The sequence below is a fragment of the Desmodus rotundus genome, chromosome 5 (assembly GCF_022682495.2).
Source record: "Desmodus rotundus isolate HL8 chromosome 5, HLdesRot8A.1, whole genome shotgun sequence".
Lineage (NCBI taxonomy): Eukaryota > Metazoa > Chordata > Mammalia > Chiroptera > Phyllostomidae > Desmodus > Desmodus rotundus.
In genome coordinates this window covers 127,343,880-127,359,680 of record NC_071391.1, presented here as the reverse complement: position 1 = coordinate 127,359,680, position 15,801 = coordinate 127,343,880, and positions in this window count along the sequence as shown.

Here is a 15,801-nt window from a genome sequence, read left to right as displayed (position 1 = left end):
TCCTTGTGTTACAGACTGTGTCTACCTATCAGAGATAGTGGCAGGCATTCAACATTTATTGGCAAATCAATACCTGTGAAAGGAAAGGGGAGGAATATTAGCGGGGGGAGAGAGACGTTGAACTGCTATGCAGACCACACAAAGCCTCAGCCACCTCTGCAGGGAGTTCTGGAATGAGTGCTACCAAGCAGACTTGTCCATCTTGGGTCATATTGAGTCAAAACTGCCAGGTGTTTCTATACTGCTTTGTTCAATCATCAGAAAGAAATAAAAATAAAAACAAAGCAGGTGCTCAGGAAGGACATGATGTTGGGGGAAGAAATTCTCTACAAGTGAGGTAGCCCTGAAGGAACAAACTCTGATAGCTGTCAGCCCACTGCATCCCCTGCAGAAGGATGCACGCCTTTTTGAGGGGGAATTGAGCAGCATGTCCCTATGTTTACCACACGTTCTATATCACCCACATACATCATCATATGTCACACACACACACTGTACACACACAGACTGAAAGGGATGGGGAGCAGTGAAGTAGAAAGGCAGAGAGAAGGAGCTCGTTAGTCAGGAGATAGCCCAGTACTCTGCTTATCAGTAAGCGTGGTAGCAAGCGTTCTGGTCATGTTGCTGACCTCGAAGGGAATACCTTCAGAGTTTCTTCATTAAATTTGATATTTTCTGTATGTCTTTGTTGGATAACCTTTATCAGGGTAATAAAATTACTTCCTATGTCTGGTTTTCCAAAAAAAAAGTTTTCTATTTAATAATAATAGGTGTTAAATTTTAAGTTGCTTTATTTGTATCTGTTGATTTAATGATGTGTTTTTCTCTTTTATGTTTTAATGTGGAAAATAATATTAATACATTTTGTGACTTATATATTATTGTATTCTTACAATAAATCCTTCCTGATCATAATATGTATGTATGTGAGTATTTATCCTTAGGTATTTAATATTTAATTTAGCATTTTTTTTCATTTATATACATATATAAAATTTTGACTTTACCTTTCTCTTCTTCAACTATTTTTTTCACTTGGTTAGATTGCCCTCTTTTTGTTTGATTTGGTAAAACCTTCATTAAAATATAATTAGCTGTTCGTCGAAAATTTTGTAGAACTCAACCATAAAGTTATCTGAGTTTAGTACTTTAGTAAAGAAATGTTTATTGGGCTATTTATATTTTCTATTAAATAAGTATTATTATTTTTCTATTTCTTTTAGAAGTATATACATACATATAAGTTAGATTTCCCAATTAATAGTTACATTATTATTCTTGCTTTATATATGTAGATATTTCCACCTTTTAATACTCTAAACATTTATTTGTATCAGCTTTTCTTTATCTTGCCAAAGTTTTTCTATCTCATTTCTCTTTCTAAAGGGTTAGCTTAATTTATTTATCTTTAGTGTTTTGTTTATTTATGTCCTTAACTTTAATATTTCTTTCTTTCTTATCTTTTGTTATTCTCTAGTTCTTTGTGTTGAAAACTTAGATTATTTGTTTCCAGTGTTTTATTTTTATTGGTGTTGGCTACTTTTCTAATGTATGAACTCAAACCAATAACTAACAATGGCTTTAGCTGCATTCTAAAAAGCACGACACATGATAATTTAATTTTCATGAGGCTCTAAGTGTTTTTCATTTAGCTTTTGCTTTTTCTTTCTTTAAACCAAGTTCTCTATAGTAAGAACTTATTTGAATTAAAGAAAAATGAGATTTTATGTTAGCTATGTTTTTATTATCAATTTTACAGCATTTGATTGGGGAACATGCTTTTCTATGTTTATGTTTATATGTCATTCTTCCTTCCCACTGGAGTGGTCTTAGCAGCCCTGTCAGAAATCATTTGATCTTATTCGTGAATTAATTTCTGGGCCCTTATTTCTGTTCCATTAGTCTATGTGTCTGTCTTTATGCCAGAATCACCCTGTTTTAATTACTTGAGCTTTGTAGCAAAGCTTTAAATCCAAAATGTTCATAGCAGCACAATTTACAATAGCCAAGTGCTAGAAGCAACCTAAGTGTCCATCAGCAAATAAGTGGATCAAGAAACTATGGTATATTTACACAATGGAATTCTATGCAGCAGAGAGAAAAAAGGAGCTCCTACCCTTTGCAACAGCATGGATGGAACTGGAGAGCACTATGCTAAGTGAAATAAGCCAGGCAGTGAGGGACAAATACCATATGATCTCACCTTTAACTGGAACATAATCAACAAAAGAAAAAAAGCAAACAAAATATAACCAGAGTCATTGAAGTTAAGAACAATCTAACAATAGCCAGAGGGGAGGAGGGAGGGGACAGTGGGGAGAAGGGTTTTCAGGAACTACTATAAAGGACACATGGACAAAACCAAGGGGGAAGGTGGAAGCAAGGGAGGGAGGTGGGTTTGGATGGGGGGGGGGAGGGTCGGGGAGAAAATACAGACAACTGTAATTGAACAACAATAAAATAATTTTTAAAAGAAAATAAATCCAGAAATGTGAGTAACACAACTCTTTGTTCTTCTTTTTCAAGACCGTTTTGGCTATTCGGGGTCCCTTGAAATTCCATTTAAATTTTGAGATGAATTTTTCTTTTCTACAAAAAGTATTACTGAGATTTTGATAAAGATAACACTAAATCTGTAGATTGCTCTGGGTATTATTGACATGTTAACAACATTAAGTCTTTCAGTCTGTGAACCCAGGATGGCTTTCCATTTATTTACATCTTCTTTAATTTTTCACGGCAATGTTTTATAGTTTGCAGTGTACAAGCCTTTCACCTCCTTGGTTAAGTATTTTATTCATTTCAATGCTATTGTAAATGGAACCGCTTTCTTAAATTCCTTTTCAGATTATTCACTGTTAATATATAAAAACACAACTGATTTTTGTGAACTGATTTTGTATCCTGATACCATTCTGAATTCATTTATTAGCTATAACAATTTGGGGGGAGGAAATCTTAGGGTTTTCTACATATAAGATCATGGGACCAGTAAACAGATAATTTTACTTCTTCTGTTCCAATTTGGATATCTTATATTTCTTTCAATAATTTCAATACTGTGTTGGATAGAAGAGGTGAAAGATGGCACTCTTGTGTTGTCCTTGACTTCAGAGGAAAAGCTTTCTATGTTTCCTAAGGTTTGCTTTCTGCTGGTTTGTTCCTCTGAGTGATTGTTGGAGGATGTGCCAGGGATCGGCCCGAGGTATAAACTAATGATCATCTCAGGACTTTGCTGAGCTTATGATGCTCCCTAGAATGTGAAGTCACTTTCTGATTTCCCCTGTGCTTGCAGTTGGTTTTTAATGTCCTAGTCTTTAAATGTCTGGCTCCCAAAAGAAGAAAAATTGGGAAATGAAGGAGAAAAAGGCCACAGATGCTGGCCTTTTAAATATCCTGGAAGCCCCTTCAGCCAGGGAACATTGCAACAATGTCAGCCTGTCCTTGTGCCTGCACCTCCGTAATTATAATCAGCAATCACAACGCGATCCCCAATGTTTACAGACTAAGGCCCCTATTGTCCAACCTGATTCTCACAGCAGGGTGGAGCTGATCCAACATTGCAAGAATGGCTGCCTGACTGAGCCTGATGGGTAGTTGCTACCCTACAAAGAGTTGAAATTGGTCAAAATGAACTACAATTTACTATCTGAGTCTTCGCCTGAAAGCTGGGAGCCTTTGAATAGACTGAAGAGTTTCAAAATAGCTACATCAGACACATCCTGCCAGTATAACTGTTGTCTAGGTGGGAGGGACAGATTGCTGGCACTCCTATCCCGCCGTCTTCCCTGGCGTCCAAGGCTTAAAAATACAATTAATTTTCCTACTTTTGTCCACCTCAGATACAAAAAGTATAGTGATTTTGATTAATATTAGTCACAATCCTTGGTTCAAACACATGGCAACTCTTTCTCTCTATGCACCACCCACTTCTATATGATGGTTTGTTCATCTGTTTTTTGTTTATTTATATATTCTCTTATTTATGTATAACATAATGGACTCTTTGGAGCTCGCCATCCAGTGCAAGAACTAGAGATTATCAATAACTTACATCTCTTGTAATGTACTATTTACATTCCTTACTACGTGGCCTAATACATAATCAATTTCTGTAATTATGATAAATATAATTTAAAATAATAAATTTTCTATGTTTATTAATTTTAAATTCTATACGTGGCTTTCGAATTGAATTTATTATGTTATCCAAATATTACTTCTACTACTGTGATCCCTGAGAAAGATTATACCTACTAAAAAGAGCTCCCAGAGGCTAATGGAGCTCAAATTACAAAACAGAGCCTAGGAGGCAACTCTATGCAGAGGCCTGTCCTGCAAAGTGTACTTCTGGGAGAAGCTTGCACTGAACTGCCTGTGTACACTGTGTTTCTGCCACCTGAGCCTGCCCCTAAAAAGGATTTCCTAGAATCCTATTTCAACCAATGAGACTAAAGCTTTCCCCATTCAATCAGAGCTGCACTGCTATATCCTCATCAGCTTTTTCACCAACCAGCCAGAGCAGCTCCATTCTGACCAATCAGGATAGTGTCTTTTAAACCAATCAAACTTTGAGGCTTGGAGTCCTCATTTGCATGAGGACTGACCAATCAGGGACAAGGGGCCAAGACTTCTATTTATATAAGTCAGTTCCCCTCCCTTCTCAATGAAGCATAAACACTGTGTTTTCCCCGCTGGAGCTGCACCGGGCACAGCAGACCTGCATGGTGCAGAGCAAAGCAGAACTGTCTACCTTGGAGAGGGGCCTGGCTCCAGGCTGCCTCACTCCAGGGCCTATTAATAGTCCTGCTACTTTCACTATCACGCTTTATCACCACTGAGCTCTTTGCAGTGAATGACGTCTTTTCACCACACCCCAAATTGGGGATTCCCGTTGGTGTTTCCTGTTGGTGTTGACTTGATGCCAGTGACCTGCAGTTGACACTGCCTTATTGTTTTCCACCTGATCTAACAGTTACCAAGAAGGACGTATTAAAATCTATAACTACAATTGCTGATTTATCTATCTATCCATAATTTTGTCAATTACCTCTTTACATAATTTGAGTCTATGAGATAATGACATAGGCTTGATTTTGATTATTACAATTTTCCATTTAACTACTAATAGTAGGCATATGATCTTCTATATCTCTATAACATAGATATTTTCACCTAATTATTTCATCTAATTTTGCCATAATTATTTCACTTCTGATTTGCCTAGTATATCTTTTCCATTCCTCTATTTTCCCATTTTCTAAGCATATCTCTTATATTCAACACTTTGTGGTATCTTTTACATTTATTAAAATTACACAGTCCAGAGTCCCTTATTCACAATTCAGAAATCTCTGAAAACTGAGAGCTTGTTCATAACCTATTCAGCAGCAACACTGAATGACCCTAATTCAGCATGGTGGCAAAACCAACCTTACACTGACAAGAGGCTCTTTACTTCCAGTGAGATGTGAAACATTGCTTCTTCCAGTTGTATTCCTCTTCCTCCTTTTCCTTTCTTGTGCTATTATTGTTAAATGTATTTTACCTACATGTTACCAAACACATTGTTATAATTACTTTACATAGTTCCATGTCTACAAAAGCATTTGAGAAAAGAATAGAGAACAAGGATATACTTACGGAGTTTGTCACATTAACCTTATTTACTATGTCCGGGTCTCTTCATTTCTTCCTGTGGATTTCAGTTAACATCTTGTGTCTTTCACTTTCTCTAGTAGGGCTTATTCCTATTACCTTATCTGTGCTCGTATTGCCAAATATAGTATATATCTACATGTTATAGACCAAACAAGCTATATAGAATGTTTTTATATATAAAATTCTTTTATTTTATAAAATTTTATAAAATTTTATTTTTAAAAATTCTTTTTAAATCAGTTAAGAAAAAAGAAATATGTATATACATTGTGTTTCATAATTATGTAATTACCTTCTCTTGTGCTTGTTTTCCCTTTGGATTCGAATTTCCACCTCGGGTTACTTGTTTGCAGCCTGAAGAACTTCCTTTAGTATTTCTTGTAAGGTGAATCTGCCAGTAAAGAATTATTTTAGTTTGCATATACCTGAAAATATATATTGTTTTCATTTTTAAAAGCTATTTTTGATAAATATAAGATCCTTGGTTGACAGTTCTTTCTTTTCAATACTTGAACATGCCACCCACTGCATCCTGGCCCCTGTTGTTTCTGGTGAGAAATTAGTTGTTAAGCTTCTTGAGGTTTCTTGTGTTTAAGGAATTGTCTTCCTCTTGCTGCTTTCAAACTTTTCTCCTCTGTCTTTGACTTTTAGCATTTTATTGTCATATGTCTAAATATGAATTTCTCTGTTTTTACTCCACTTGGAGTTCACTTCACCTTATCCTACTTGGAGAAATTTCATAGTCATTGCTTTGGAGCGAGGGTGGGAGATTCACTTTCTTCTCTTGAGGGGCCCCCCTGCTTTACTAGCAGGGTGATGGGTAAGGGCCTAGCCTCTAATCTCCAGCTTACTTCTCCCAGCTGGAACAAGGGTAAGTGGGGCCCCAACATCTTCAGCCTGCCACAGATGGAAGGTGGAGGCTCTATGGCCAAACAGCCTCCACCTTCCAAGTAGAAGCTGGGTGGAAGAAAGGTATTCATGAACTCATAGCTGTACCTGTCAGGAATTTTGCTTCTGCAACTTGAACTGGGTGTGATGAGACATGCTCAGGGCCTACCCCTCCCAGAGAGATATCGTATCCCTTGACTAGGAGCTGAGGGGAGGGGAGCCCTGTCTTTCTGGCCACAGTTAACCTTTCATCAAGCTGAGCTGGGGAGGCTGGGTTGCATTTAGGGAAGAAGTGGATTGTGACTCAGTGCTACATGCTGGCTGTTCTTTAGTAGATTTTGTAGATTTTTCTGAACAAATGCTTCCTTGGAATTAATGCTATATGCCATCAGGAAAACTTCCAGAGTTGTTAAGTAATTGTTCTCAATAGATAGATAAGATAGAAAAGTATATATGTATACCATAAATCAAATAATTAATCAAATATATCAAAACCAACCATATACATGTAAAATACTTACTACTTAATGGTTGTTTCTGTGAGAAACATGTTCTCAGAAATCTTAAAGCCCACATTCTCATAGTGGAATTCTGATCTCTCTCTTCTTAATGTCTTCTGAGATAGTTTCTCAACCCAATCTTTGAGTACATCACCTCATATTGTAGCTTAACCTGTCCTTTATACATCTCTCTCACCTTGTCCATGGGCATCTCCTGACTCCAGGGAATCTCCTAATACTTCAGTCCCAGATAATACTCTTTCCTGGGTCCTCTACCTTTTTTTATTCTTTATTGGTCCCCTGCTTTTAAATGAAAGGAGTAGGAAGAGGGGAGAAGGATGCTCTGGGACAGATGGATTTCTGTCCATCTGAATCCAGTTCTTGATGTAGCATCTATCCTTTATCACTCAGTTTCCATGCTGATATGGGCTTACTGCCTAGGGCTGGCCCTGGACTAGATCTGCTACTTCTCTCTTCTGTAGTAGCTGATCTATTCAAAGCAATACAACAGCAGGAAAGGGCATAATTAGAAAACTATTTCTAGCAACTCCCCAATGTCTGTCCCCTTAGCCATCTCTTGCAATCTACTTTTTATTCCCTCATCCTTCTCTTGGTCCTCAGCCACACCCCATACCCTTTCCACTTGAATCAGGCCCACTTACTTGGTGTATATTCAGAGGCCAAATCACCTTATTCCCACAGCATTTCACAATGTTTTCATTTTATTTGGTAAACTTGTTCTGAAACCCACCAACTTCCTTCTCCCTTCTGTGGAAATTCTAAGATTCTATGGAGGAAAATAAATCTTACTTATTCTCCAACTGGTCCAGAAATAGATGCCAATTTTCTATTACTTGTACTTTAAGATATCTTTGCTTGCTATTAATTGATTATATCTGACCTCTCTTTCCTTCTAGGGTGTGAGGGGAGGAATCATTTCTTCTGCCCCTTTGTGTCCCCAGTGCCTGGACAGTACTGGACAGGCATACTGAGGACCTAATATGGGTTGAGTGCTGTAGCTTTTATGAAGGCTAATCACTTGAAATCCCAGATGTCAGGAAGCTTAGCATTTAGCAGAAGATGAAGAGAGAGACACACACCTGGATAAGTCTTTTTTATTGATTTTCAGTGCTGCAGTAAATGAACCTAGTTTATCAGGGGTTAAACATATAAATTATATCCATTTTAGAATGCCAGTAAGTGGAGAAATGATCTATTACATTCCAACATTATTGCATTGATAACTAATGCAAAGCTAGCTTTTCAGCTATGTATCAAACCCTTTTCTTCTGCCAGGTATAACGGTACTTAAGTGCCTCCCAAAGCAATTGCATTTTTGTTTCTGCTTTTAATACCAGACCATTAATCCCAATGTTCTGTTTGGAGTAAGGTGATATGTGTGAGCCCAGGCTTAGGAATTATGATAGTTAAAGGGCCACATTTAAAGAAGCAGATGCAAAATGGGACTTCATTTTTCTCTGGCATTAGGCTTTTAAGTGCCAGAAAAATAACAATCCACAGAGAGGAATTTTTCAGTAAGAGCTGCAGCTCTGATATTTTAGTAACAGTTCCCTCCAAATCAGCTGCATATATGAATCTTGTTGGAGTAATGGCAGTTGAAAAATGCAATTGTATAAAATTGACTTAAATCATTTGACAGTGTGTCTACATTGTACAGTCAATAAAATAGAGTGTCATGGGCTGAGGAAGTGATTACTACAATGCAGATATTGTCCTTCCTTAAAAATTATAATGCAAGACTTTATTCTCAAATGTTTTGTCTGCTCCTTCTCCAGCAAGCTTCTCAGCCCACTTGAATCAGGCCCATTTACTTGATGAATATGATGGAAACGTACAATGATCAAGAGATGTGCACTTGGGATAGACTGTCATTGAAATGGAAATGGTTTTGCATTTCTATGAGGCATGAGAACTTTTTTTTACCAGAAGTTCTCAGATTTTTAATGTTCTCTAGGATTAGAAGGAATCCCCCATGGAAATACAGATCGAGTCTTTTTCTTAAGGAAGGGAAGTGGGGTAGTAAAGCTCTCTGTGGCTCAGATCCTGCAGCAGATGACTTAGATGAATCAATTCTCTCAACCAGGGAGGTGAGCTTCATGATCTTGCCATAGGCAAGGGCACAAAGCTCAGGGAAATGAGGTCCCACAGAGAATCAGTGTCACAGCCACAGACCTTGGTTTTCCTACTCATTGCCAACTCCAAGTGATCCATGATTGAGGGGAACTCTCTGCTTTTAGCAAACCAATATATTAAAATTCACAGCCTCTAAATAACAAATCTGAAGGTGTGTCTGCTCAATGCAAAAGGATTTCCTAGCAGGTTCTTTGAAATAGCAAGGACATTAAAAATACTAACAAATAAAATAATATTAGAAATATTAAAAATATCTATTTTATATTTTATTTGCATTCACCATTCCAATAATAGTTTCCATTTATCAAACATTTATATGTCTTATGCATATTATGCATTAATTCTTCACAATTCCCCTGTAAGGTGGGCCCTATTTCAGTCTCGTTATATAAGCGATGGAACTGGGGCACTTGGAATAAATAAATCTCCCGGGGTCATATGACTACCTAGATGGGGATGAGGGCAGGACTTAAGCCCCAGTTATCTGAGTCCTAAGCTCATGCTTCGAGGCAACACGCCATATCTCTGTGGGGCAGAATGTCTTCTCAACCTGCGATACTACACTGTGCCACTTGTGAACTTCATTCTTTTCGCAAATCATTTTACTGATGGGTCGTGGTGAATGTAACTTCAGGCAGGTGCTGATTTAAAGTTGCTATTTGCCCATCAGTTCACTGGATGAGGGTATGGAAAGTAATGGGAGTTATGATATGGCATTGTCCTTGTGGAAATTTTAATCTATTTGAAGAAATCTCTTGGATTCTATCAGTGTGTCCTAAATATGGACACCTATTTACTGAGGTTCAGTGTTTCTTTTTTAAGAACTATTTTAAAATTTTTATTTGAAATACTACTTTACAGCAGTTTATCCATTCTTCTAGGCTGTCCTATGCTAGAAATATGTTGTTGCAGCCATATCTTCTATTTTAACTACAGTAGTTTTTCTTTTTCTATGTTTAAATATTTGGAAGGTTTTAACATTTTGAAGGACAGCAATCTCAATTGTACAAGATTATAATTAAAATTACATTAAAATAATATATCAAAATATTCAAAATTAAGTAAACTGACTTGAAGAGAAATGATTGGTTTAACCCTACCACCTAGGCACACACTTTTGTCCATTCATTCAAGTTTATTATCGGGTGTTATAAATACTACTTGAAGCTGATTTCCATAAAACTTCTCACTAAAATCTTACTGAGATGAATGAACTTTTTAAGTTTGAGAATTAAAGTACTTATTAACATATTTGCTATATTTTTTAAATTATTAGTTCTGTATTATATTTGTCAAATTTTCTCCATTTTTGGTAATCTTTTCCTTTAAGTATTTGGAGTTTTTTATTACAAACATCTTTATTACATAGGTTTTCAAACATTCCTCCATATGCATTACAGTGTTGCTTTTTAAATCACGAAGGAAGTGGCCCCCCACACAGCTCAGCCACACTGATAGGTTCTCCAAAGTCCCAGCCTGGTTCAGCAAGCCTGGGTAATGGCTGTCTGAATGGAGAGCCCAAGACACATTTATTTCCCCTGTTCCTCTCACTGCTATTTCACTAGGGGGAAAAAAAGGAAAGAAGATAAAATACTTGTTAAAATATTTTTTTACCATAATTAGGTTTAAATTGGAAATTTATAGAGAGGATGGAGCATAAGAAAGTGCTGCCTTGAAGGCTTCGGGGCTTAGAAGTTGTCACCAGTCTTCTCTCCCTGGGCCTGGAGGGTGGTCCCAGAGGATTTGCACCTCATGCTTGGTCTGTGCTGTACGCACTGCTTTTCCCGACCATCAGGCAATGGAGCGTCCCCAGCCAAGCTTCCCAAGCTACAGACTAGACTGCTTTAGATGCCGCCTGTGACTGTTCCTCTCTCCAGGGAAGCCCGTGAGTGGGTGCAGAAAAATCTGTTGCTTTATTTCCCTAAGAGGTGAAGTGTCTCTGAGAACTTGGTATTCAGACAAAACCTGCGATGTGATGTTGAAAGGCTGATCTAAATGTAAAAGTATTTTGAGGTCACAGGGCAAGAATAACACCTACAGGTCCTGAGTGTTCTCTAGTCCTTCTGCCACCAAGTTTCATCATTTCATACTTGGACTATTTTGATAAGATTTGGGTTGGTCTTCCTTTTTTCCATGGTGCCTTCTTTCAGTTCGTCTTGGGGACCTATCAAATCAATTACCTTCCAAGTGCCATTTTCGGCCTGCCATTCTTCGGCAAAATGTTTTCATTGCCTCCCTATTACACAGGGTTGGGCAAAAGCAGGTGTACAGTTGTGAGTACGTGAAACACAGAGTTTATTCTTGTTTTATTATTTATTAAGTATTGTATTTTTTCCCATACAAACAACAGTGCACCTAATTTTTCCCCACCCTGTATGCAGAATAAAATCCAAACTCCTTACCCTGGCCCATAAATCCAATGAGTGCCTCCTGTGAACTTTTACTGCAGCGCAGTAGTTCTTAACTGCAGGCAAGTGTACCCCCAGGGCACAGTAACTCAGAGAAGGGGAGCTACTGCCATCTAGTCAGTAGAGATTAGAGGTGCTGAGAACCACCTGCCATACCCCAAACAACCCACCACAACAAAGAATTATGCAATCTAAAACGTTAATAGTGCTGAGGTTAAGAAACCCTGCCCCAGACAACGGGGGGCAGGGGGTTATTCCTGAATGTTCCTTGCACTTACTCCTCACCACCCATCCTCAGCTTCCTCCTTCAATTCCTACATGTAACTCCTGCCTCGACTCCTGCCAACTCCCAAAGCCTTCCAAGTGGAAGGCTCCCTCTCTTCTGAAGCTTTATGGAATGTTTTGGTCCCATTTCTGTGTTACTCTTCTTAAATGTTTTATTTCCCCAACTGCATTATACATTTTTGAAGTATAAAGAATCTATCTTCTCTCTCTCATATGCCCCACGGTACTTACTACAGGGCTGCGCATATAATAGCTGCTAAAAAGTATTTGTTGTTTGACTGGACACAAGGAAAATAGTTCATTTTGACGGTGGCCTCCCTTTATAGCCATGTTGCTCCACTTACTATATAATTTGATTACCGCTGCTGCAGTCATTGAATTCCTAATATGTAGACTCAAGCTCAGTTTCTTTGTTTTAAGACACTGACAGTTTTACTAGGCCCACAGCTCAAGAAAACATAATGGAATATCGGTGATCAGGTACAGCCCTACCTCACTTTGTCATGCCTTTTGGCCTGCTATTATCCCAAATGAGTGGCCATATGGAACAAATCACTAGCACGAAGGACAAGGCCAAATTACCAGGAAAGAAAGCATGAAATGGTAAATGTTGTATTTAATCTAGGATGATATGGAAATGTTTCATCTGATGCCAGCCTGCTGTTTTAAACAACCCCAGCCTCATTATTCAGAAACGCTAACGGGAATGTATCTCTGCAGTGGAAAGCCTGCTAAGTAGGCTGAAAGAACAGAAGAACGGGATCACATCTGTCCTGGCCACCGCCTCTCACTCAGAAAAACAGTCCGATGTCATTTAACTTATCGAACAGGCATGGAGCGTTTACAAATAAAATGGCCATACATGCAGTGTGCTGCTCATATAGCACTGTGGATGGTAAAAAGAGGCCCGCTGAGGACTCACAGTCTGATAGGCGTATCAGATACAGAATGAATGGTAGTAACATGGAATTCTATGGGTGTTCCAAGGATAGATAGAGTGATCAGGGTTAGGAGAAGTAAGTGGGTGTTACTTTTAAGACTCTTCTAAACAGAGGAAATAAGAATATTTTGTTGGTAATATTCTTTTAATAATTTTGTTGAATTGTGTTACTTTTCTATTGCTGTAGTAACAAATTGCCACAAACTTACTGGCTTAAAACAACACAAATGTATCATTTTATAGCTTGGTAGGTCAGAAATGTGACATAGGTCTCCCTGGGCTAAAATAAATGTACTGTGTTCCTTTCTGGAAGTTCTAGGGGACAGGCTGTTTCCTTGGCTTCCCCAGATTCTAAGCTGCCCACATTCCTGGGCTCCTGGCTCTTTTCCTCCATTTTCAAAGCCAGCAGTGATGGGGTGAGTCCTTCCTATGCCTCATTTTTCTAACCTTCCTTCTCATCCTTTGCAACTTTTAAGGACTGATGTGAATAGATAGGTTTTACTTAAATAGTTTAGGATAATTTCTCCACCTCAATGTCCTTAACCTTAAATACTTCTGCAAAAATATATTTTGCCAAGTAAGATAACATATTCACAAATTCCAAAGATTAGATTGTGGACATCTTTGGAGGGTCTAATATTCTCTTTACCACTTACTATAAAACTTACAGTGAATTGCACAAATATTAAGTCTATGACTTGATGAGTTTTATGTATATACACCCACATAACCACCACTAAGAAAAGCTATTGCATACTTCCAACACTTCTGTTTCTGGAACTTTTCTGACCCTTTTTATCCACACACTTATCCAGAGATAACCACTCTTTGACCTTCATCATCTTTGATTAGCTTCACCTGTTTGTAAACTTCATGTAAATAGAAACAAACAACATGTACTACTTTTGCATTAGGCTTCTTTTTTGTCAATACTTTATCTGTGAGAGTAACCCAGGTTCATATACCGAAAGCAACAGTTCATCTCTTGCATTGCTCTGCATTATTCCATTGCACGCGCATTCTACAATTTATTTACCCAGTCTATCACTGATAGGCATTTAGGCTGTTTATAGTTTGGGGCTATTGTGAATAATGCTATCATGACCTTTTTTTTTGTATGCCTATTCTTTCTTAAGTATACACATGTTCAACGTTAGCAGATGCTATTGAGTTTTCAAAGCAATTGTATCAATTTTCGCTCCCACCTTGCAGTGACAAGAGTTTCAGTTGCTCTGCATTCTCAAGGTCACAGGATATTATAAAACTCTTAATTTGGGGTTAATAGTATCTCACTACTATAATTTGCATTTTTAATTTGCATTTCTTTTTATGACTAAGTGTGTTGAGCACTTTTTCTTATATTTATTGGCTATCTGCATATTGTTTTCAAATATTTTGCCCATTTTACTTTTAATTTAGTCCCCTACCTTTTTAAAATGATTTATAGGTGTTCTTGATATATTTTGAAATGAAGTTTTTGGCATATATCTGCATTGCAATGTATTTCCCACCTGTGATTACTTTGTCACTCTTGGAATGGTCACTTCTGGTGGATAAAATTTCTTAATTTTAATAAAGATAATTTTAGCAGTCTTTTCATGGTTAATGTTTTGGAGTTACATTATTAAAATAGCTGCCCGCCCCAAGGAGAGGAAGAAATTCTCCTACGTCATCTGCTACATGCTTTTAGCTTTGCATTCCACAGTGAGGTCTACGTTTCATCTCAGAACACCATGGTGCGAGACAGGCATCAAGTTGCATTTATTTCTATGTGAACAGTCATGTAACTCAGTACCATTTGTTCAAAATACCATCCTTTTATCCCTGAATTACAGTGACATATTTGCTTTATATCAGATTGCTGTAGATATACGAGGATATTTTTGAGCTCTGTTCTGTTCTATTGGTCTCTTTGTCTGTCCTCATGCCAATATGTCACATTGATGCTAGGGTCAGTGATGGAATAACCACATAGTGGATTCTGACCAACAGTATCTTCATGGGTTAGAACAACCAACATACTTTCATGATAACAATTATAAGTATTCTACCCCATGTTAAGGTAATATTTACATGTAAGTTCCTTGAGAAAAGCAATTTTGCTGCCTGTTTTGTAATTGGCCATCCTATACCTGGTAAACAATCAATAATAATTGATTATATCAAACTTCAAAGTTCCTCAGCTAATAGATAAATAAAAATGATGGTGTTAGAATATTTAAAAGGCTAGAAACTTGAGAAAAATCCACTAAAAGTTACAGACATCTTAAGTAAACCAAACAGGAATTATCTGATTAGGCTCAAAGACTGAGACTGGGGAAACCTGGGATAGAGCCAGCACTGCAGTTAAAGCTGTTTACGCAACCCCGGGCACACTTAATCTTTTGTGTTCTGTTGACCTATCTGCAAGAAGAGAAGAAAACTAACTAGTGTAATAATATCTCAACCTTATGGGACTACTGTGAGACTGAATTAAAAATAAATTTGAAAAATAATTCTTCATTTGCTGTGAAAAGCCAGTTTATTTAAGATAGTATTCTTTTTAAAAAATATGAAATTCACCAAAATCTACATTTGTGTGTGTGTGTGTGTATCCTGTAAGAAACTAAAGAACATTTAAATTAGCATTAGCAACAGGAAAATAGACTAATTCTAAAACAGATTTAGAGTTCATTGTTTTCATATTTAGCTGAAAACTGATCATCAAATCATATTATGCATATATACAGCAACTCTCTATTTATTTGACCCCCTCTTCATTAATCTGGCCAGAGAAATGAATATTTGGAATAGACACAAATGCTCAGTTAAATTGTTGAAATTTTCTTTGTCTTTGTCCAATTTAATTGAGTATGCCCATGAAATCAGAATCAAAGTAAGTAAAGGTTAGAAAAGGTGCAATCTAGACAATACATATATAACACAGAGATTTAAAAAAAAAAAAGATTTACCTCACTATTTCTTC